Genomic DNA, 22,212 nt, shown 5'->3' with positions numbered 1-22,212 from the left:
TTAAGTAATAATCACTAGCTCCATAAAAAAACTCCCTAGGGTTTCTCAGCTCGTTAATTAAACGATTATATTCTATATTCATCTAATAATATTTTTATTTTAATTTTGAGGTCACGAAACCTTATCGTAACCTAACACCATCGGGCTTGACATATCTTGGTCTGACTAATTAAGTAATAATCACGATATCCATACAAAACTCCCTAGGGTTTCTCAGATCGTTATTCGGACGATTGTGTTCTATATTTATTTTATCAATCATTTATCTAATAATATATATTTTTTTAAAATTTTGAGGTCATGAAACCTTATCGTAACCTAACACCGTCGTACTTAACGTATCTTTGTTTGAATAATTAAGTAATAATCACGATATACATACAAAAGTCCCTAGGGTTTCTCAGCTCATTATTCGAACGATTGTGTTCTATATCCATATAATAATATAGCTTTTTTAACGTTTATTTGAAGTCATGAAACCTTATCGTAATAATCAAGTAATAATTAAGTAATAATCACTAGCTCCATAAAAAACTCCCTAGGGTTTCTCAGCTCGTTAATTAAACGATTATGTTCTATATTCATCTAATAATATTTTTATTTTAATTTTGAGGTCACGAAACCTTATCGTAACCTAACACCATCGGGCTTGACATATCTTGGTTTGACTAATTAAGTAATAATCACGATATCCATACAAAAGTCCCTAGGGTTTCTCAGCTCGTTATTCGGACGATTGTATTCTATATTTATTTTATCAATCATTTATCTAATAATATATATATTTTTTAAAATTTTGAGGTCATGAAACCTTATCGTAACCTAACACCGTCGTACTTAATTATCTTTGTTTGAATAATTAAGTAATAATCACGATATACATACAAAAGTCCCTAGGGTTTCTCAACTCATTATTCGAACGATTGTGTTCTATATCCATATAATAATATAGCTTTTTTAACTTTTATTTGAAGTCATGAAACCTTATCGTAATAATCAAGTAATAATTAAGTAATAATCACTAGCTCCATAAAAAAACTCCCTAGGGTTTCTCAGCTCGTTAATTAAACGATTATGTTCTATATTCATCTAATAATATTTTTATTTTTATTTTGAGGTCACGAAACCTTATCGTAACCTAACACCATCGGGCTTGACATATCTTGGTCTGACTAATTAAGTAATAATCATGATATCCATACAAAAGTCCTTAGGGTTTCTCAGCTCGTTATTCGGACGATTGTGTTCTATATTTATTTTATCAATCATTTATCTAATAATATATATTTTTTAAAATTTTGAGGTCATGAAACCTTATCGTAACCTAACACCGTCGTACTTAACGTATCTTTGTTTGAATAATTAAGTAATAATCACGATATACATACAAAAGTCCCTAGGGTTTCTCAGTTCATTATTCGAACGATTGTGTTCTATATCCATATAATAATATAGCTTTTTTAACTTTTATTTGAAGTCATGAAACCTTATCGTAATAATCAAGTAATAATTAAGTAATAATCACTAGCTCCATAAAAAAACTCCCTAGGGTTTCTCAGCTCGTTAATTAAACGATTATGTTCTATATTCATCTAATAATATTTTTATTTTAATTTTGAGGTCACGAAACCTTATCGTAACCTAAAACCGTCTGACGTAATTAATTAATAATCATGATCTACATACAAAAGTCATTATGGTTTTTCAGCTCGTTATTTGAATGATTATGTTCTGTAATTATTTTCTCAATTCTTTTGTTTAATAATATTTTATTTAACATAATAATTATAATAACAATTTATAAATCATAAGGGTTTTTTTTTAACTTATAAATATAAATTAATTGGTGTGAATAATTGCTCCCTTACCTCAATTTCGAATTCACATTATATATAAAAATATACTGCTTGGATTTGAGAAATACATTTAATGCAACATGGATCGCATTTACATGTATAACTGGAAAATTAAAACACATATGAAGGCGTCTTCTAATTGGCGAACGCTTACCATATTAAATTAGCAATTCATTTATTTTAATGCCACATTAATGACATTCATAAATAGCGCGGTATATAACCTTCATACGTACACTCACAAATATATTAGATTATTTCAATTGCAATTAATGTTCAAATCTTTTTTTTTCTATTAATATTTATTATTTCGGCATATGGAAAAAGTTGCATACATTTTGACATTATGGTTGTTCAAATTTAATTAAAATAAAAAATTATAAAATTTGCTGAAAAGGGGAATCGAACACATGACCTTAAGATTCAAGGGGAGTCACTATACCATCAAGACAATGATCTATTTCTATTTATGCTTACACTGATTTATCTAAGACGACTTTTTAATTCCTTTTGTTTTAATAATATTTTCTTTATTTCATGTGCAATTAAGGTCTTATTGCCTTCTATTAAAAAAAGGTTTTATTGCCTTGCGTAGGCTTAAATAACGTACCATAACTCCCTAGGGTTTCTCAGCTCGTTAATTGAACGATTATGAAATATTCATCTAATAATATTTTTATTTTAATTTTGAGGTCATGAAACCTTATCGTAACCTAACACCGTCGGGCTTGACATATCTTGGTCTGACTAATTAAGTAATAATCACGATATCCATACAAAAGTCCCTAGGGTTTCTCAGCTCGTTATTCGGACGATTGTGTTCTATATTTATTTTATCAATCATTTATCTAATAATATATATTTTTTTTAAAATTTTGAGGTCATGAAACCTTATCGTAACCTAACACCGTCGTACTTAACGTATCTTTGTATGAATAATTAAGTAATAACCATGATCTTCATACAAAAGTCCCTAGGGTTTCTCAGCTCGTTATTCGAACGATTGTGTTCTGTATTTATTTTAGGGCAAAGTACAAAAATAAGCCTTGTGGTTACACCTGTTTTCGAACAACACCCATGTGGTTTAAAAGTTTGCAAAATGATACATTGAGGTTCATTCCGTTAGCAAACACATACCAAATTGACTAACGGTGTTAAAAGTCAAAGGGAAAAGAGTTAGTTTGATCCTTATATTTATTTATTTTATAAATTAACCTCATTTACTATATAATTATCACAAATAAACCCCAAACTAAAAAATAAAAATCAATTATATCATCTTCTCCATCTCTTTGATTTCTTTTTTTTTCTTCTTTCCCTCTCTTCTTTCTTAATTTTTCTCTCTCTAAAATCAATTGAACCACCAAACAAACACCCTATTGTTCCTCCTCATTTTCTCTTTCTAACATCAACATGAATGAATGCAAAACAAGATTCTTAATCTTGGCAACAGAATCAGGATTAAAATAAATTAATTGAGATTAATGATAAATACAACAAAATAAGAACAACTGACATATGATAATAATAACGAAATTACCTACATCTTCTCCAGGTTTGCTTCCATCTCGAGTATCAAACGATAGAAATGAAACAGTTTCTCCATGGATGTGATCAAACGATAGAAATGAAACAGTTTCTCTGTAACAAGAGTACAAAGATGAGGAATTAGCATTGTCTCCATGGATGTGATCAAAGCTGGATTGCCTAGGGTCCAGATGATCAACAAGACGGCGAATTGTGCCGCTGCTGGTGCCCAAATTGTCACCAATATGGCCATTATCGTTCAGAAAATTAGCTTCTTTGGCTTTTAACAGCCAGTGAACTCGCAGAGGATCAAGCAGGCGGCACGTCTTGATTTCCCCATTCAGCTTCTTCTTTGTCACTTGAATCATGTTCCTGTTGACTAACTCTATCAAGCATTTAAGTGCAACATGCTCTGGTGAATGTTTCACATTCTTTTGATGCCCCAAATCCACTGCAACCCACAACCCAATTAATCTTCTCACCGGAATCTCAAAGTGTTGAGGGAAAAACTGGAAGTAAAAGAGACATCTCCTCAAATACAAAGGCAAATTCTTGTTGATCTCCTGCAAGGTTCCAGACCAAGACCCTTCATCGTTATTGAACTTGTCAATAACTCTAGACCAGTCCTCTGCAAATGTATTTTCCCTAGCTAGAAGCTCTGCAAGTTTGACAATTGGTTTTGGCAATCCACCACAAACTCTTAGGATTTCCCTCTTCTTCAATTCTAGCAGCTCCAAAGGAATGTTCACATTCAGAGAACGTGCGAACAAGGACCAGCTCTCCTCTTCTTTAGGTTATTATTATCATATGTCAGCTGTTCTTATTTTGTTGTATTTGTTTTAGAGAGAGAAAATGAGGTGAAATAATGGGAGTGTTTGTTTGGTGGTTCAATTGATTTTAGAGAGAGAAAAATTAAGAGAGAAGAGAGAGAAAGAAGAAAAAAATTAAGAAATCAAAGAGATGGAGAAAATGGTATAATGATTTTTATTTTTTATTTTGGAGTTTATTTGTGATAATTAGATAAAAAGAGGTTAATTTATAAAATAAATAAATATAAGGACCAAACTAAATCTTTTCCCTTTGACTTTTAACACTGTTAGTCAATTTGGTATGTGTTTGCTAACGGAATGAACCTCAATGTACCATTTTGTAAACTTTTAAACCACGTGGGTGTTGTTCGAAAACAGGTGTAACCATAAGATTTATTTTTGTACTTTTCCCTTTATTTTATCAATCATTTATCTATAAATATATATTTTTTTTAATTTTGAGGTCATGAAACCGTATCGTAACCTAACACCGTCGTACTTAACGTATCTTTGTGTGAATAATTAAGTAATAATCACGATCTAATACAAAAGTCCCTAGGGTTTCTCAGCTCGTTAATTGAACGATTGTGTTCTATATTCTACATTTATCAAACATTTTTTTGTATCATTATTTATAAAAAAAATTTAATTGGAATTTAATCACTGTGAATGTAAAAAATAATCAAATGTATATTGTCCCCTCCTCATATTCAAAGTTAAAAAAATAAATCTAAAAATATTATAGTAGTAGTATTTTATTTAGGTTTTCTTAGCTTGGTTTGTTAATCAATTGGTGTTACTATTAATTAATTGCTCCCTTACCTCAAAATTCGAATGCATTAATTTCACAAATACATTAAATGCAAATCAGAACGCATCCATATGAAACGTGTTCATTAATTCATAAAGAAAGTCATCTTATACTAAAGAGTAAAATAATATAAGTGAACTTAGGAGAAAAAAATTGCCAACAAGGGGACTCGAAACAGTGACCCAAGGATTCATGAGGATGTGTTATACCAACAGATCTACGAATAATGACTGTCATAAAAAATAGTGCGGTATATAACAAGGAAAACCTTCATACGTACACTCACAAATATATTAGATTGTTTCAATTACAATTAATGTTCAAATCTTTTTTTTCTATTAATCTATATACTTAAAGCTATTAACATTTTGCTGACATGGCAGCTTCTCACTATTTTTAAATTTATTTTCCAATTATTTTAATCTTAGTTTACGCTATGTTGTAAGTGCTCCTTCCCACCCCCTCAAATTGCGCCTCTCTTAGGCTTAACGTGCTTCCTCAACTTCAACCTCTCTAACCATTCTCACAACTGCTTCGAATGGCAGTATCTATGAAGTTCTAATTTTTATCTCTTCTTTTCTCACCCAAACACTTCATCTCCACCCTCAACCGTTTGCCTTCCTTGCTCTCGCTCCTTTCTGTTTTCTAGGAAATGGCTTACCCTCTTCCTTTGTGTGTCAGACGGTTTCCTCTCCTTCTATTCTCTTTTGGAACAATTCATCATTGGTGAGTTTTATTCCTATTTTTCCTTGCTACCTCTCTTTTTTCCAGTGATTTTGTTTTTCCTTTTTGCTTAAAGTTCATTTTTCTTGGATTTGGGTTACTCTTACAAGGTAATTTGATGGGTTACTCATTTTCTTTCCTTTTCTTTTCAGTGCGTACATGAATTTCATCTTCATCTTCGGTGAGTTCCTTTTTTCCTTCTCTTCACTTACTTTTCTTTTCCAATTTGATGTCCTATAATAGGTACTATTACATCTCCTATCATTCTACTGCTATTAGGCGAAATATTTGGATGTCCATGACGTTCTCTGTGATTAGGGTTCGATCATGCATTTCTGATTCCTTTCTTTTCTTTTTGTGTTCTGTTAACTTAAGTTCGGTTTGTATAAATTTAGTTATCTTTCCTATTCATTTATTTAGTATCATTTTATTTCTGATTGTTTTCATTATGATATTTTATGTTTTTCAAGTGGATTTCTTTTGTTATTTCATTTTACATTATATTCAATGTTATATCGATCATATCCAATTGTTTTTCAAAGTTGTTTGTATGAGTAAAAGCAATTGTTGCTGATTTGTTTTGGATTCGATTTTTGTTCTCTAGGTTTGTTATAAGGAATTCATACACAAGTTCATTTGCATTCAGCCAAAAGAAATTTGACGGTTGAGAGAGTCATACATTTATTTACTTTTCTGTTCAAAACAACTACTATGATATTTTCTTTTCTATTTAAGATTTAACTAAAGCTTCTTCTGCAGCTCTGCTTAGAATCATCATATACTTAGAATATTATGGGGTTACTCAACAACTATATTCTGGAAGCTCTCATTCTCCCTGACCAGTAAGTAAGTTTGAATCTTGTGCATATTGTTGTTTAGTTAATGCATCAATCTGGTATTTAGTTATTTTTATCGTAGTTTCATTATGATTCATTGATTAATTTACAACATTTCATTGTACCAGATAAGAAACTATTTGGGATTTCCTAATCTATACATATGGTAATAATTGAAGAGACTATAATTGTGCATATTAGTGAATGCTTAGTTCTTCTTTTGTAGTTTTACTTATATTTCCTCCTGGAACTTTTAAAGATACGATGTTTTTCTTTATGTATGTTTTTTCCTTAAGCTCTGTGGGAGCTTCAATATGTTCCTCATTTTAATGTTTACAATGGAAAAAGAAAGGATTAGATCTTCAATACTTTTTAATATATGAATAACACTCATATCATATTATTCTCTCTCTCTCTCTCTCTCTATATATATATATATATAACTCCAATTAGTTCAAATACAAGAACACCACAAGCTTTTAAAATTAAATTTGATTGCATGCATTCTGGTAGCCATATTTTCGAAATTTGCTACATTTACATCATGATCACCCTACAACAGGCCCTCTATTCTTTCCGAAAGCTTCAGCCCATTAAGACCGATTTTTATAGTTCTTTGCCAAAATAATCAAGGCATTTAATTAAGCCTTCTTTTTTCTTTCTACTTCTACAATCGTTCATGTGTACTTAAAGCAATGTTCTTCTACCTAGAGTTGATAATGTGAATGAAGTTTGATGGAACACACAGATGAATCACTGGTATGAAAATTGACAATTGCTTGATGGCTACTGAAGGACTGAAACGGGAGGAGGAATATAAGACACTGATCGATAAATGAATGAAGGAGTGCAATTTAGAGTCATGTTTTAAAGACATGTGATAAGAGAATTGCAAGTATTGTAGTTTATTGAGTTAGAATTTTGGATGGCTAAAATAATTGTTGATATTGGATAAAATTGTTGCTTCTATCAAGATGTTTCATTTGGTTGTATAATTTTGTGCACATATTTAACGGAAGTTGTTGATATTTTTGTTGTTTGAATGATTATCTATAGAGTAAGTTTTGGTGCAATTTAATCTCATATATTGGTTCAAAGAAGTTTGGAAGGATATATATTTGCATCGAGATGATTAGAGTATGCTTGGATGTCATAAGTATTAATTTTTCTATAGGAAAATATCGTGAGCTCTATATGATAACTACATAGATTGGGTTCTCAAGAAAAAAAATATATGTGAATTGTGTGTTTCTTTGTATTAAATTTGATTTTTCAATCAGGTCTTTGTTATGGCATTGTTATTTTGTGTTTTCATGTAATTACTGGTTTCTTTATTGTTGTGATCTTGGTGTGAAGTACTTTTTTTTATTGAAATTTGCAGATACTTTGGTTTCTCTCTTATACTGAATGCATTTTGCATTATGGCATATAGCTCGAATAGACAAACTTACTTGAGGCGGTATCTTGTTTAAGCGCAAGCCCACAGCTTCCAGTTCCTTTGTCAATATTTGACGATGTCCCTCACTCTACAATAATTTGCAGACAAATATTGATGTAAGCACATAGAGGAAATAGTGAATGCAGCATCAGGGAATAAATGGACGGCTGATACTTTATAGTATTGAGTAGAATGTAAAAAGAAAAATCATCTCTGGCAAGTTTGAACTGAAGAGATAAAATTTCAATCTCATTAGAGGGGAAAAAATGATGACTCAAACAGAAGGGAAATTCGACCAGAACATCTGATAAAGAGGCTGAACATGTTAAACTTAAGGCTTAGGTATCCCCAATTCATGTTTGTCTTCCTCTTCTTTCCAGGGTAAACTTTCATTTCCTTTCTTTATAAAGATTCAACATTTGTGTTTGTTGTAATGTTTGTAATTACTAAATCTTCCAAATCCTCTCTTCCATATACCGATGAAGTTCATCTCTAAATTGGCGGCAACCACTCATGTAATTCGAATCTATTCTCTTCGGTAATTTTTTTTTTCTATTATTTACTGTTTAATGGTTCTAAATTATTTTCTTTCTCAAAATCCTTAACCAGCTGCTCTGTTCTAACAACAATCTACTTTATCATTTAGGCCATTTTCTATGTTTCTATTTTAGTTCACTTTCTATGCTAATAAATAGCTACTTTGAACATTTTTATGAAGATTTTGTGCTCTTATTTGGATAGCATAGAAGGTCTTATGTTTTAATTTTTGAAGCATATCATGTTTACTTCTCTTTCCGCTGATTTTGACAAATTTCCATGGAGAAACCTTATGGATCATAGTAACCCCTCAGTGCTCGAATGTGATGTCCTCATTTCATCAACTTTTGCTTTAGTCATAAGTTATTCGATTATATAAATTGCCCTTCCTTGCAAATTTCTATCTGCGAATTGTGTAAAGTTTACTCATTTGCTGCTTTAATTGGATTTTTCATACTGGAATTAAATTCATTACTAATTCAATTTGTGGACATGCAGGGAAGGACTTAGCAAGAGATATATAGCAGGCTCCGATGAAGTTTGATCGATGCAACCCTACTTCTACCTCCATCAATTGTGTTTTCTGGATTAACTATTTGTCACGGCGGAGCTTTTTAATTTTTATGTTTTGGCAATTTCTCTAATGATATGCCTTTTAAATTAGGCTTTTGGTTTCATTTGGCTACTGCGCTTTAGATTCATATCTTACCAAATGAATTTGCTTTCAATCGGTGTGGTGTGTAACTTATAGTTGGTTTGGTAATGAAACTGATTCAAATGGCCTATTTCTCTCCTTTTCTCAGTAGCCTTTGTTTTTCTCACCTCCCACTACATTTTCTACATGTGTTTGAGTTATAGATGAAGGATATGTCTTACAGGTGAGTTTACCATGCTTAGTCATTACTCTTGCTCCCTTCTTAATCATTAAATGTCTGCTTAGTCATTACTAATTCATCTGCACTTTCTTTAATAGAAAAGAACTTACCAACCACTTTCTTTGCTTAGTCATTACCAATTTGCCTCTTATGCGATGTGTCACAGTGTATAAATGATGAATTTGCTCAATTGATTCCAGATTCAGTAAGCAATTCCATTCCTCATAGAAAATACATATGCATCTTCCATCTGCGTCAAATGTTGAGTTGCTGCAATTTTCGTTGTTCTTTTCTGTTCTTTTTATCCCGCGGATTGGAAGCAAACTGACCAGTGAGTAATCATTCCAAAAGAGAATAGAGGGATATGGAACCAGTGACATGGAGGAAGAGGGTAAGAGGTTTTCTATCACTAGTACAGAAATGGCCTACGACGACGGTCGTTTACCCTCATTAGCCACGGTTTCGCGACCGTGGCCATAGGGGGCGTGGCAAATGCTTGGCATCTTTAGCCACGGTTGTTCGACCGTGACCAAAGGGGCATTAGAGTCGGTTTTTACATAGAACCGACTCTAATGCCTTATGTTTTGGCCATGGCTGTTACAAAAAACCGTGGCTAAAAAGGTCTTTAGCCATGGTCTCTCGTAACAACCGACTCCAATGCCTTGATCATTAGAGTCAGTTGTAGAAAAAACCGTGGCTAATGTCAATTATATATTACAAACAATAAACCCTGTTCAAAGTAAACCTGCTCTATTTTTTTGAATTACTGTAATTAATGGTATGTTATCCTCTGTCGTTTACCATAATCGAAATTGATCCTGATGTATTACTGAAATTAAATGAAAAATGTATAAAAATGTACACAAATAATAGGGTACTTAATTAACCTGCTATATATATATATATGTATATATATATATATATATATATATATATATAATATTTGATTCAATATTCACAAATTTACAGTATTTAACCAGTTGTATATTACTGCAAATACAAAAAAAAAACTGAGATAATACTCATTACTACTCCATGATACTACTCTCTACAACAGGATGTTAAACATAAATAGGCATAATCAAAATAAATTTCAATGAGCTTCAAAAGATATAACTCCCTTATCATATTTGGAGTTGGAAATGCTTTAAATGAGCTTGAAAAGATATAACTCCCTTATCATACTTGGAGTTGGAAATGCTTTAAAACTTCTATTGGACCTGTTTAGAGATAATAGAAAACAAAAAGTATAAGAATAATACAAATATCATCAAAAGGTAGGAAGATGTCAAGTGAAGTAGCTAACAACCAAAGTAAATCATCCAAAGTAGAAAGAAAAAGCATTTAACTTATATAGCAATATTCAAACAAAGTTCATTCTTGGCATTTAAAGCAACATTCCAATTTGAAGTAACATTAAGAATTGGTCCAGGGAAAGTCCCACTAATACCAATCACCTATAATAATGTTTCAGACAATGACAAAAGGCAACTAAGAGCAAAAAACGTAGCAACAGAGACAATAAAGATCATTTATTGGACATTCTATTTACAGCCCTAGTAATGCCACAAAATCATCTATTGAAACATACTTCGACTAGTTTCCTCTCTAGAGTTATAAACATCAAACAACAATTTATTACCACAGGACTAAAACCAGAGCAATGATAATCACGTTTATCTGCTGATGTGATATTGTCAATGTCAATTTGTAAGCAAAAACCACAGGAAGCCAAACAATGAGAAGAATGAGAGATTTAGAGTCATAACCGTAAATTACTCATAATATTGATTTCTAAAGGTCATGTGAAGAGTTTACCTAAGCATTCAGCTCTCAACCAAAGAGGAATCTACTTGGGAAAATCATATAGTAAACATCAAAATTTACCAACCAATCACTGCACAACAAGACCTTGCTAGTAACCATGTAAGCAACTTAACTTCCTCTGCTCGTAGCCAATTCTAAGTTACAGCACTAGGAAATTAGATATAAGTTGGAATCTAGACAAACATACAGAGCATCAAAAGAAGTCCATATGAACATAAACATTCCCATATCCACACGACATATTATACTCATTTTTCTATTCAGCCAAAACAATTGGTTAACTGTGTAAAAATTAATTAATTCAGGAAAAAAAATTCGAAGAAAAACGAAATATAATTGATCTTCTCCAAATAATGAATAATATATGCAATTGGCTTGTAAAATGAAGTCTGAAAAATCAAATTGACATTATTCTTTTCCACCAGAGAATTGAAATTAAAAGCAAAAGAAAAAGGGAAATACAGAATAGGGAAACAATGAGAAACCTGAGGATTTGAAGATCTTCAAGGTTACTAGGCAGCTTAAGGAAGCTATAATCAGATGCATGAATGGTGAGGTAAACCAGATGAAAGTTACCAGGAAAATAGATGAAAACGAGATGGCCATGGAATTTCAAGCAAATATGCATGATTTACCCATGACATCATTACTTATTACCCGAAGGGGATCAGAAAAACTATGCACTCCATCACCTACGGACAGCACATTTGCCAGGTGCATAGGGAGTCAAGACGTAATCTGCCTTTGGTCACCAGTTATTCTAAGTCCTGCATTAACATAACATTTTCAAAACAACTGATACTAATCATATTCAATAATATTATCAAGTGTTGACAACACTAAATCTCCAATCAAAACTCAAAACCCAAGCAACAGAACTTGAGCTAGTTGGCGGAGACCTCAGGGTGATTTCATCTCGATTGCTAGTTGGCTGCCAACGCCAAACTTGAGCTTCTACAATGTATATTATATTGTTACAGATAAGCATGCAAGAACAAAAATAAAAAATAGTAACAAGAAGTCCCTATATCCCCATAATAGATCTTTAGGCACATAGAACTAGGAGAACATGTTAATCCTTATTTAATTTGACACAGGCAAGAAACATGAGAATATAGAAAAGAAAACTCAATTGTTTGGTGTCAAATGTCAAGCATGAAAAATTGCATCTCTCATTACACCAAACAACGAAGGGCATTACACCAAAACAATGAAAAAGAGAACTCTCTCTTTTAGCTGAGTTATAATTCCATTTGAATAACTATACTTATAAATTACATATTTGTTTGGTATTTGTTGTGTTTTGAACATAGCTAAATACCTATAAAGAGCCTTGTTCTTGTCCTGGTTGATTAGACGAATTCTCACCCTGTAATCGGTCTTACCCTCTAAACAAAATCAAACAGAAAAAATAATCAATAAGGAGAGAATGGATAATGGAAGCAAACTTATGAGAGAACATACCAAAAATTACCTCGTCTTCTCTTGTATTTAACTTCAAAACGCTTGTAGTGAGCTTTTGACTTCTGGGACTTAACGAACACCTGCAATAAACAAAAAAAAAATTCTTTCATTTTCGCAGAAAAAAGAGAGCAATACAAATTAGATTGGTGTTGTGAAGCCGAAAGGCTTACCATTGATGATGCAGATGCCCACAGTAGCAGTTGTTATGCTTGTTATTGTAAGAGGAAGAAAAGGGGCATGTGTTGTCTGCTCTATTAAATACTATAATAAAGCCCTGAACAACAATTAAAATTGTTTTATTAGAGATATTATGGTTTACACTACAAAAAGAAACTAATAAGTTAACTCAATTCTCACAAGTTTTAGTGAAAGCAAGCATATAATTTATGAATTTGACAAATTAGCTTACTATAAAACCAAGCAACATGCTTCAACATAGTCAAATGAAATGCATTCGAAAGTCACTAATACCTCAATTGTTATCAAGTCAGCTCTAGTGAATGGCTCATCTATAAGGAGGTCCTTCCAGTTCTTGGTCTTGATGTTTAATTCTTTAACTGCCTATGAAATCAAAAGCAAAGAAATCAAAACTTACATCAAAGAAATAACTAGTGGTCCTATGAATCAGGTATAGATTAAACCTCATAGCAGAAAACAAACGAAACCCAGAATGAAACCAGAAACCTAACCAAACCTAGAAACAAACAAAACCCAGAACGAACGAAAGGAACATAAACAAAGGAATGAAACCCAGAATGAACAAACCCATATTTTGATTTTGAAAGATAATTAAATACCCTACCCGCTTTAGCTTGAGAAAGGTGTCAATTCTGATTGACTGTACTCCAGTATTTATAGTAAGAAAGAAGAGAAGGCGAAAGAAGGTTTTCTTTGAGTGCTACTCCCTTTGCTTAAGTCGACCGCTCTAACTATAAGAGTTGTAAAGGAGACTAGACTTCCCACACAGAGTACAGATAAAGCCACTTAACTTTATGGGGATCAAATTTATCCGCCGGAACGCAAGTAATTTGTTCTTTACCTTGACTACACTACAGCAAAGGGTTGACCATAGCTACGGTTCCTATAGCTAATTAAGCTCGTCTCTCCCTGGTGTTCTTGTAGTTCCAAACCCGCGATAAGAAAAAAAAGTTATAAGACCTGATTCTCTATTTATCCACTACGAGTTGATGTCAATGGGAAGCCCAAACCTCCATACACTGAACTAGGCGCTCTAGGAGGATATGATTCTAGCAGTCGATTAACAGGGCTGCACGCACTTGTTAGACGAGGTGCCGCGGCCTAATCTCCCGGGCGGACCGGGGGTGGACAACCTCATGACGACATAAGCGGTGATTGGCGCCGAAAGCAACCAATCGTGGAATCAAGCTGCTCGGCAGGACCGGAGCTCGGAGATATGGAAGAGTCGCCACCCACGAATGGGAAAATAAACACCGATCCCTTGCGGGAGACCGGTGTGGGTTCGGGAAACTTAGGTACGAGCTGAGAAGGCTAGCTCCTTTTCGGAGAAAGGCTACTAGGCACCCCGACATCGCCCGGTTATGAACCACCGGCCTCCTACTCAGCATGTTAGGCGATAACGGACTAATCGTATACTTCTTTAAGTTTAAAATTCATTTGAAACCCTTTTCTTTCTCTTTTTGGAAACCATTTTGAGCATATGATATTGAAAAGCCACATCAGTAAAGAATCACCCATTTATGTTTATACATACACAGAGAGGGGGAAGAAAGAAGTGATTTATTTACAACCGTATTTAAATGTTATGTTGTGTGTGTATTCTACATTAACTTATTTCCCCAAAACGATGTTTACATGGTTCGCACCTTAATCGCCGTTGGAACGATTTAGGTGCGTTTTAAAACCCCGTTTGATGAAGCTTATCCGAATCGCCGTTGGAACGACTCGAGTAATTGAAAACGTTAAAGTAAAAGCCTTTTAATAAGAAAACGTGTTTAAACATACAAGTCAATTTTATTTTGTACAAATTCATTAAGAAAGCGATTCAAAATCTCCATTATTAACAAAAAAAACGATTTTGATTACAATGTTCGCTTAATCCGTCGTTGGAACGGACTAAGGTTTTAAAACGTGGTGTTTTGAAGACGATTTGAAATATCAACCAAAATGACTCTATTTATCTACATTAGAGATCTAAGAAAGCTCATTAGCTTAAATAATTTAATTGAAAACTCTCTTTTTGTGACTTATTTTCTCCACTTATTTAATGGACTCTCTAACTATTATAATTACATCAATAAACACACTTAGGCCCAAAAATTAATTTTTCCAAGTGAAGCCCATTTGAAACATGAACTTATAAATGACCAAAAGAAATAAAGAAAATAATATAGATATATATTTACACATTTTAGCCCAAAAGACATAAAATAAGAGTAAAAGAAAATATACTATCTAATACATATATGAGAAAGAATAATGAAAATAATACATTTATACTTTAAACATAAGAAAATAGTGAATGAAATTCATAAATAAGAAAATAGCATTTATCACTCAAAATAATTTTATTTAACAATAATTAAGATAACCCAAATATACCCCAAAACTATATATATACATAACTAATATAATCCTAATGTCAAAAAGACTATATGTTCATCCCCCAATATCTACTAATTATCTTCAAAAATGCCCAAGTAAATAACATTTAAAATAGAATTTAATGTAATTTAAATGAATAATAATAAAAAGAAAGTAACATGTACATATACAAAAAATTAGAATAAAAATGGAATACCAATCTCCTAAAATAATTATATATGTTAAAGTTTTAAAACAATTTGAAAAGAATATATTACATAATTATATATATATATATACTAAGGATTAAAAGTCTAAAAGTTAAGAAAAAGGGACCGAAATGGCATTTTTTACATTTTGGCAGATTTACCGACGGAAAATCCGTCGGTAAACAGCATTTAGTGACAGAATTGGCAGATTACAACAACACTCCAATATTTTTCAGATTTATTCAAAAGCTTTAAATTAAATCTAATTCAATCGTTTTGGACTTCCGAACTACCAAAGATGGATCATAGTCAAACACGGAAGTTCCTAAAACGATGTTTTTATTTTAAAACGTTATTTGGAAACTTCTTTTAAATAAAAAATTATAATTACAACATTTTCGATACCCGAACTACATTTTTATCGGATCACGGTTCGTATTGGGATATCCAAAACGAGGTTTTTATTTTAAAACAAAACCGAATTTTATTTAACACGAAACGAAAATTAAATAAATACGTTAATTAAATAAAACGTGACAAAATAAATAAATAACTAAAGGAATAAAAACTATAGCATAAAAAAAATAAATAGAAGGAGAAAATAAATTAAATAAAATAAAGAGTCTAGTCCTCGGATAATACCTTTAATTCGGTATCTGACTGTCGAAGCCGATTGATTCCACGAACCGCGAGCTCCCGTTTTTTATAAAAAATTTAGTAAAAATTGAACTTAGGAAATTTAGAGATTTTCAATTTTAGGAAAGAAAAATGTTTTTTTCCCAAAAAATCCACTTCCTCTCTCTAGAAAAATATCTAGTGTGAGAAAGCTCTCCCAAAAAATCCTCCTCCTTCACATTGGGATCCGTGCCCTTATATAGGGAAACGGATCCCGGAACAATGGGCGACGCCCAAAAAAAATTGGGCGTCGCCCATTGTGGTTGGGCGGCCGCCCAACCTAGTGTTGGGCTACCGCCCAACCTTGTTGGGCGGCCACCCAACAATGTTGGGCGATCGCCCAACGGCGTTGGGCGATCGCCCAACGGCGTTGGGCGAGCGCCCAACGCGAGGTTGGGCGCCCGCGCCCAACCCTCGTCGGGCGTCCGGCCGACGCGTTGGGCGTTCGCCCGACGTGGTTGGGTGCCCGCCCGGCGACCCTCGGGGCGTGCCCCGCGCCGTCGGACGCGTGCACTCCGTGGCCGCCGAGCGCGCGTTCCGCGCAGCTAGACGCTCGCATGTCGCGGCCGCCGAACGCGCGCCTCGCGCTGCCAGGCACGTGTGCTCAACGGCCCACGAGGGCGCGCACCGCCAGCGGTCCCAGGCATTGCTCGGGCGTCGAGAGCGTGCCACTCGCGGTGCGTCCGACGGACGCCGCGCGCACGTCTCGAGCCGTCAAGCGGGCGTTCGACCATCGTCGTCCGCGTGCGGGATGCCGTTGTGTGCCCGCGCCGTGCCGTTAATTTTCCTCAGCTTATTATTCTTTATATATTTTTCAAAACTTCCGGAATCAATCGCTTCGACCGTCTTGTTTCAGGTTTTCGTCACAGATCCTCCGACTCGGTGTCTACAGTTGCCCCTACTTTTCTATTTTGACAGTGATGTGTGTGGTTTGAAAACGTTTTTGCTAACGTAACACATGCAATGTAAAACATATAAAAGTAAAAGACACGTAACGAGTAGGAGGAAACATACCTGACCTTTGCGCCGCGCGCTCCGGCGTTGCTCTCTGACTGCATCAGACTCTGCTTCGGGCTGCACCCTAGTTCACGACCGCGGGGATAATGGCTAAATAGCTACCCTAGTTTATGACCGTGGGGATAATGGCTAAACAGCTACCCTATTTCAAGATTGCGGGGATAATGGCTAAACAGCTACCCTATTTCAAGATTGCGGGGATAATGGCTAAATAGCTACCCTGATTTACGACTGCGGGGATAATGGCTAAATAGCTACCCTATTTCAAGATCGCGGGGATAATGGCTAAACAGCTACCCTATTTCAAGATCACGGGGATAATGGCTAAACAGCTACCCTATTTCAAGATTGCGGGGATAATGGCTAAACAGCTACCCTATTTTAAGATCACGGGGATAATGGCTAAACAGCTACCCTGATTTACGACTGTGGGGATAATGGCTAAACAGCTACCCTATTTCAAGATTGCGGGGATAATGGCTAAACAGCTACCCTATTTCAAGATCACGGGGATAATGGCTAAACAGCTACCCTATTTCAAGATCGCGGGGATAATGGCTAAATAGCTACCCTGATTTACGACTGTGGGGATAATGGCTAAACAGTTACCCTATTTTAAGATCACGGGGATAATGGCTAAACAGCTACCCTGATTTACGACTGTGGGGATAATGGCTAAACAGCTACTCTATTTCAAGATTGCGGGGATAAATGGCTAAACAGCTACCCTATTTCAAGATCACGGGGATAATGGCTAAACAGCTACCCTATTTCAAGATCGCGGGGATAATGGCTAAATAGCTACCCTGATTTACGACTGTGGGGATAATGGCTAAACAGCTACCCTATTTCAAGATTGCGGTGAAGATGGCTAAAAAGCAACTCCGGTCAACGACCGTGAGTCAGATGGCTCAAAAGCAACTTCGGTCCACGACCGAGAGTCAAATGGCTCAAAAGCAACTTCGGTCCGCGACCGAGAGTCAAATGGCTCAAAAGCAACTTCGGTCTGCGACCGTGAGTCAAATGGCTAAAAAGCAACTCCGGTCTGCGACCGTGAGTCAAATGGCTAAAAAGCAACTTCGGTCTACGACCGAGAGTCAAATGGCTCAAAAGCAACTCCGGTCTGCGACCGTGAGTCAAATGGCTAAAAGCAACTTCGGTCTGCGACCGAGAGTCAAATGGCTCAAAAGCAACTCCGGTCTGCGACCGTGAGTCAAATGGCTAAAAAGCGGGGGCTGTTTCTGGATTTTCTTATCACACTGTTGTCTATATTTTCTCACTGGAGCTATCATCTCGAAGATTCGATGGGCCCACGTCTTAGTCCGAAATGACATAGACTACTGATTGTTTTTCTGTTGACTGTCGTCTGTATTTTGACTGGTGTCATTGTTTTGTAAAAATTAGATGTTGTCTGGAATTGATGTTTTGACGATGTTGGTTACTGTCTGGGAGAAACGCAGGCTGAAACGGACTGCAAATCGAAGGTCTGTGCCCCTGGTAATTAATTATTTACTTTTTACCTTTATGTCAAATCGTACTTTTTCACTATTTACGGGAATGCCATTCCCTTTTCCTATATAAGGTGGTGGGGTTTCATTCCAACCCCACACCTTCTCTCTCCTCTTTCTCTCACTAGACTTCAATTTGGATTATTCTCGGGATGGATTTAGATGAATGGGATGACACCAGAGGCATGGACGAGGTTTACGTAAACCTGGATAGAGTGGATACCTTCCACGACCCTACGACACACTTGAGCAGGACACGCTGCAACGAGGTAAGTGGTTTCTCACTTTTATTTGATTTGAACTCTAGGCTTTAGCATTCCTATACGAACATGATTTGCATGCTAACTCTTAGGCTGCCTTAGAGGACTTTAGCTAGAAAACGTGAATTCCTTTATTTACACGTAACACCTGTTTGTTTTTGTAAGAATGCGCGCTATATGCATGTGAATAGTACACTACGAATTTATGCATGTTAACAGTAAAAACGATGTGAATAGTAAAAACGTGAATAGTAAAAACTTAGCTAACGCACGTGAATAGTGACAACGTGAATAGTAAAAACTTAGCTAATGCACGTGAATAGTAAAACGTGAATAGTAAAAACTTAGCTAATGCACGTGAATAGTAAAAACGTGAATAGTGCACGTGAATAGTAAAAACGTGAATAGTAAAAACGTAGCTAATGCACGTGAATAGTAGAAACTAATCTATGCTCCTCGTCACCGCAGACGAGGGTGGATTAAAGAATTGACTAAACCTTACATGAATGACCCTACAGGAGAGATTTTTACAGAAAATTGGTCCTAACTGACCGGATGTCTCTAGGTTAGATAATGAAAGAATACCCGTTCTTGACGCGTTCTTATCAAATGCATGCTTTAGGAGCCGTATTTAAATTTTCTTTTTTTTTTTATCTTGTTCCTCTTTAGCTCATCGAGATTTCGGGGACCACCGCCGAGATTCACTCATGGTACGATAGGCTAGGCGCCGCGTGCGCGAGTTGGGCTTCGAGCCCTTTATTGCAGCGCTGCCCCGCACCAACGGGGTATGCGATCCTTTTGGCCTACGGGCCTTATGCGAGCGGTGGGTTGACTCGACCCACACCTTCCACCTTTCCTTTGGGGAGATGACCATCTCGCCTCGAGATTTTTCACTGTTGACAGGATTGCGAGGGAGCAACACTTCCGTCCCCTTCCACTTTGGTATGATGCGACCACGGGTCGACCCTGCTAGGCTTGCTACCTTGATTGGACCGGGAGTTCGTCTGTGCGCCAAGTCTACTCCGGCGAAGTTTGTCTCTACCGCGAGCCTCTTGAGTAGACGTGATTTCTGTGAGACTGACACTACCGACCTGGCGGTTCGTAGTTTCTTAGTATATGCTCTGAGTGAGACGTTTTTCCGCACGAAGGGCGGAAAGGTACACGCAGGTCTCATTCAGGCACTTAGCGATCTGGATGCAGCGGCTTCTTATGATTGGGCAGGGGCAGGCTTAGCCTTTCTTTACAAGTTCTTGGATCTGACTTGCCGGAAGCGCAAGGACTTCGGCGGTTATACCTTTGCCCTGCTGGTACGTGACGCCTTCTTGACTTATCCGTCTTGTCTTTTTCGCATTTTTCACACTCCTAGTCCTCATTTTTACCGCAGGTGTGGGCGTACGAGAGACACATCCTTCCCAGCCGGTCTCGATCTCGACCGAGAGTACCAAGGCCGCCCTTCATGACCCGATGGAGGGATTTTGACTTGAGCGCCGAGAGGAGTCGGACAGTGTCGAGGCTTCTGGATTGGATCGACTCGCTGACCCTGGGACAGGTAGATTTTGCCTAATCATGCTAGATTTTTGTTTGAGTCCCTCTGACTTTCTCTTGGTGCATTTTTCTTTAGATTAAGTTCAGGTGGGATGATCTTGACTTCGGCCCTGATTATGCATACGCATCGATGATCCAGGAGCAGTAGTGCGTGCTCACCGGCCCTTGTGTGCGGGCGTGGTATTTGGGAGATCGAGGCATCACCGGAGTGAGTGATGTTCACTGGACGCCGGGGGAGATTCCCGTTTCCATATTTGCTGGGCGGACTCTGCCCTTATCGACCATTCGTCGAGATCTGACCCGTCGTTTTGTCGGTAGAGTAGTCTGGGTTCACGCCGGGGGCCGCGAGCCTTATTTGTCTACTTTACTGAGCGCGAGGGATGCCCCGGCGGCAGCGATGGAGGTAGATCCGGTAGCGGACGTGTTTTCGAGAGAGGCGGTCGAGGCCGTCTTTGGTCAAGCGGAGGTTCCGATAAGCGATTCCGCCCTCTTTTCATTTTATTCATGATATGCTCGGAGGTTTTATTGTGTTTTTTTTTTGCTTTTTTGCAGGAGGGATCCTGGCGGAGTGCCCACCTATCAGATTTTTTCGATGGCACTCGGGCTCAGACACCGGTGTGCGAACAGCCCTATTTTGTCGGTGAGTCCTCCAGTGCAGCTCGACCGGAAAGGTCGTCCATAGGCGTGCCTATACCAGACTATGGGAGAGATTATGCTACGATCCACTATGACGAGTCTGGGACACCTTATGCGGGATTTGAGGCGGCCCCTCCTATCTTCTCCTCGAGGGTCCCGTTTGATCCCTCGGACGCTTCACTGACCACTAGGGAGACCTGTACAGACTACGTGGATCTATCCGGCTTCCTACGAGATCGCCTCAGCTTGCGCTGCACCGACCACCTGGTATGTATCATTACTGTACTTTAGTGTAGTGAAATGTATGCATGTATGTATGATTTATGTTTTTGCCTATGCTGCCTTTTATCCGTGTTTTTTTTTTCTTTTTTCTGTAGAGTGATCTTCATGCCCATGCGCGGAGACAGAGCGAGCTAGTGCGGGAGGCTGATGCCCGGTTGGTCATGTGTATCAAGAGAGGAACGACCACTGGTCGGGGATGATGCGACGGGAGACTGAGGTCGCCTTGCCGTCGAGGAGAGGGCGCGCGATGAGTCGATCAGACGCCTTGCTGCAGAGGAGAGAGCACGAGCTGCTGATGAGAGAGCACGGGTTTCTGATGAGAGAGCGCGAGTTTCTGATGAGAGAGCGCGTGCTGCCGAGGAGGCACTATCTGCGGAGCGGGCATCTCACCTGAGAGATTTTGAGAACTATTGGGACTTCCCTCCGTATTAGGCTCGTTATGTATTGCTTTGTAGCTTTCATTGTTGCTTTGTAGCTTTTATTAGAGTTTCCCCGATGTATAGCTGATGTATAGGGAGTGGGGTGGATAGTAGGTAGGCTTTTTGTGAAAAGTAGGATAGGAAATGTATAACCCGTGATTCATATTACCATGCATTCGGTAGATTATAATGATTCCAATCATTCTCGTCAAATATATTCATGCCTTTACTTATTTACAAACAACAGAAATACTTAGTCTCTTATACATTGTTTTTGTAATTGCTCAAGTCATAACTATTGTTACCAGGACCCGCCTTTCGGTTTTCGGATCCTGGTGATTTTTCTCCTCTCCTTTTACTATCCCGGAATTTTTAAATGAGTGCCCTTTCGGGTTT

The 22,212-nt window shown here is 36.7% G+C and overlaps 2 long non-coding RNA genes across 9 annotated transcripts; one reads left to right on the top strand and one right to left on the bottom strand.

Annotated features, from left to right (window-relative positions):
• The first annotated feature begins 5,457 nt into the window (after positions 1-5,457).
• LOC136223409 (uncharacterized) lies at positions 5,458-21,968 on the top strand. Of its 8 annotated transcripts, none has more exons than XR_010685957.1 (10): positions 5,458-5,729; positions 5,879-5,907; positions 6,486-6,572; positions 7,944-8,381; positions 8,486-8,538; positions 9,036-9,415; positions 9,613-9,803; positions 18,571-20,945; positions 21,032-21,382; positions 21,493-21,968. It is a non-coding gene; the product is annotated as an uncharacterized lncRNA (long non-coding RNA). The 8 variants fall into 8 exon arrangements; XR_010685955.1 differs by having other exon boundaries at positions 7,944-8,538; positions 18,571-20,241; positions 20,319-20,945; XR_010685956.1 differs by having other exon boundaries at positions 7,944-8,538; positions 18,571-20,483; positions 20,556-20,945.
• On the bottom strand, positions 9,775-13,770 carry LOC136223410 (uncharacterized). Its single transcript, XR_010685962.1, has 7 exons — positions 13,506-13,770; positions 13,175-13,264; positions 12,874-12,977; positions 12,714-12,783; positions 12,561-12,627; positions 11,725-12,006; positions 9,775-10,632 (listed from the first exon to the last, which is right to left on the bottom strand). It is a non-coding gene; the product is annotated as an uncharacterized lncRNA (long non-coding RNA).
• Positions 21,969-22,212: the final 244 nt, after the last annotated feature.

The sequence above is a fragment of the Euphorbia lathyris genome, chromosome 3, assembly GCF_963576675.1.
Source record: "Euphorbia lathyris chromosome 3, ddEupLath1.1, whole genome shotgun sequence".
Taxonomy (NCBI): Eukaryota; Viridiplantae; Streptophyta; class Magnoliopsida; order Malpighiales; family Euphorbiaceae; genus Euphorbia; species Euphorbia lathyris.
This window is presented reverse-complemented; position numbering and strand designations above follow the sequence as displayed.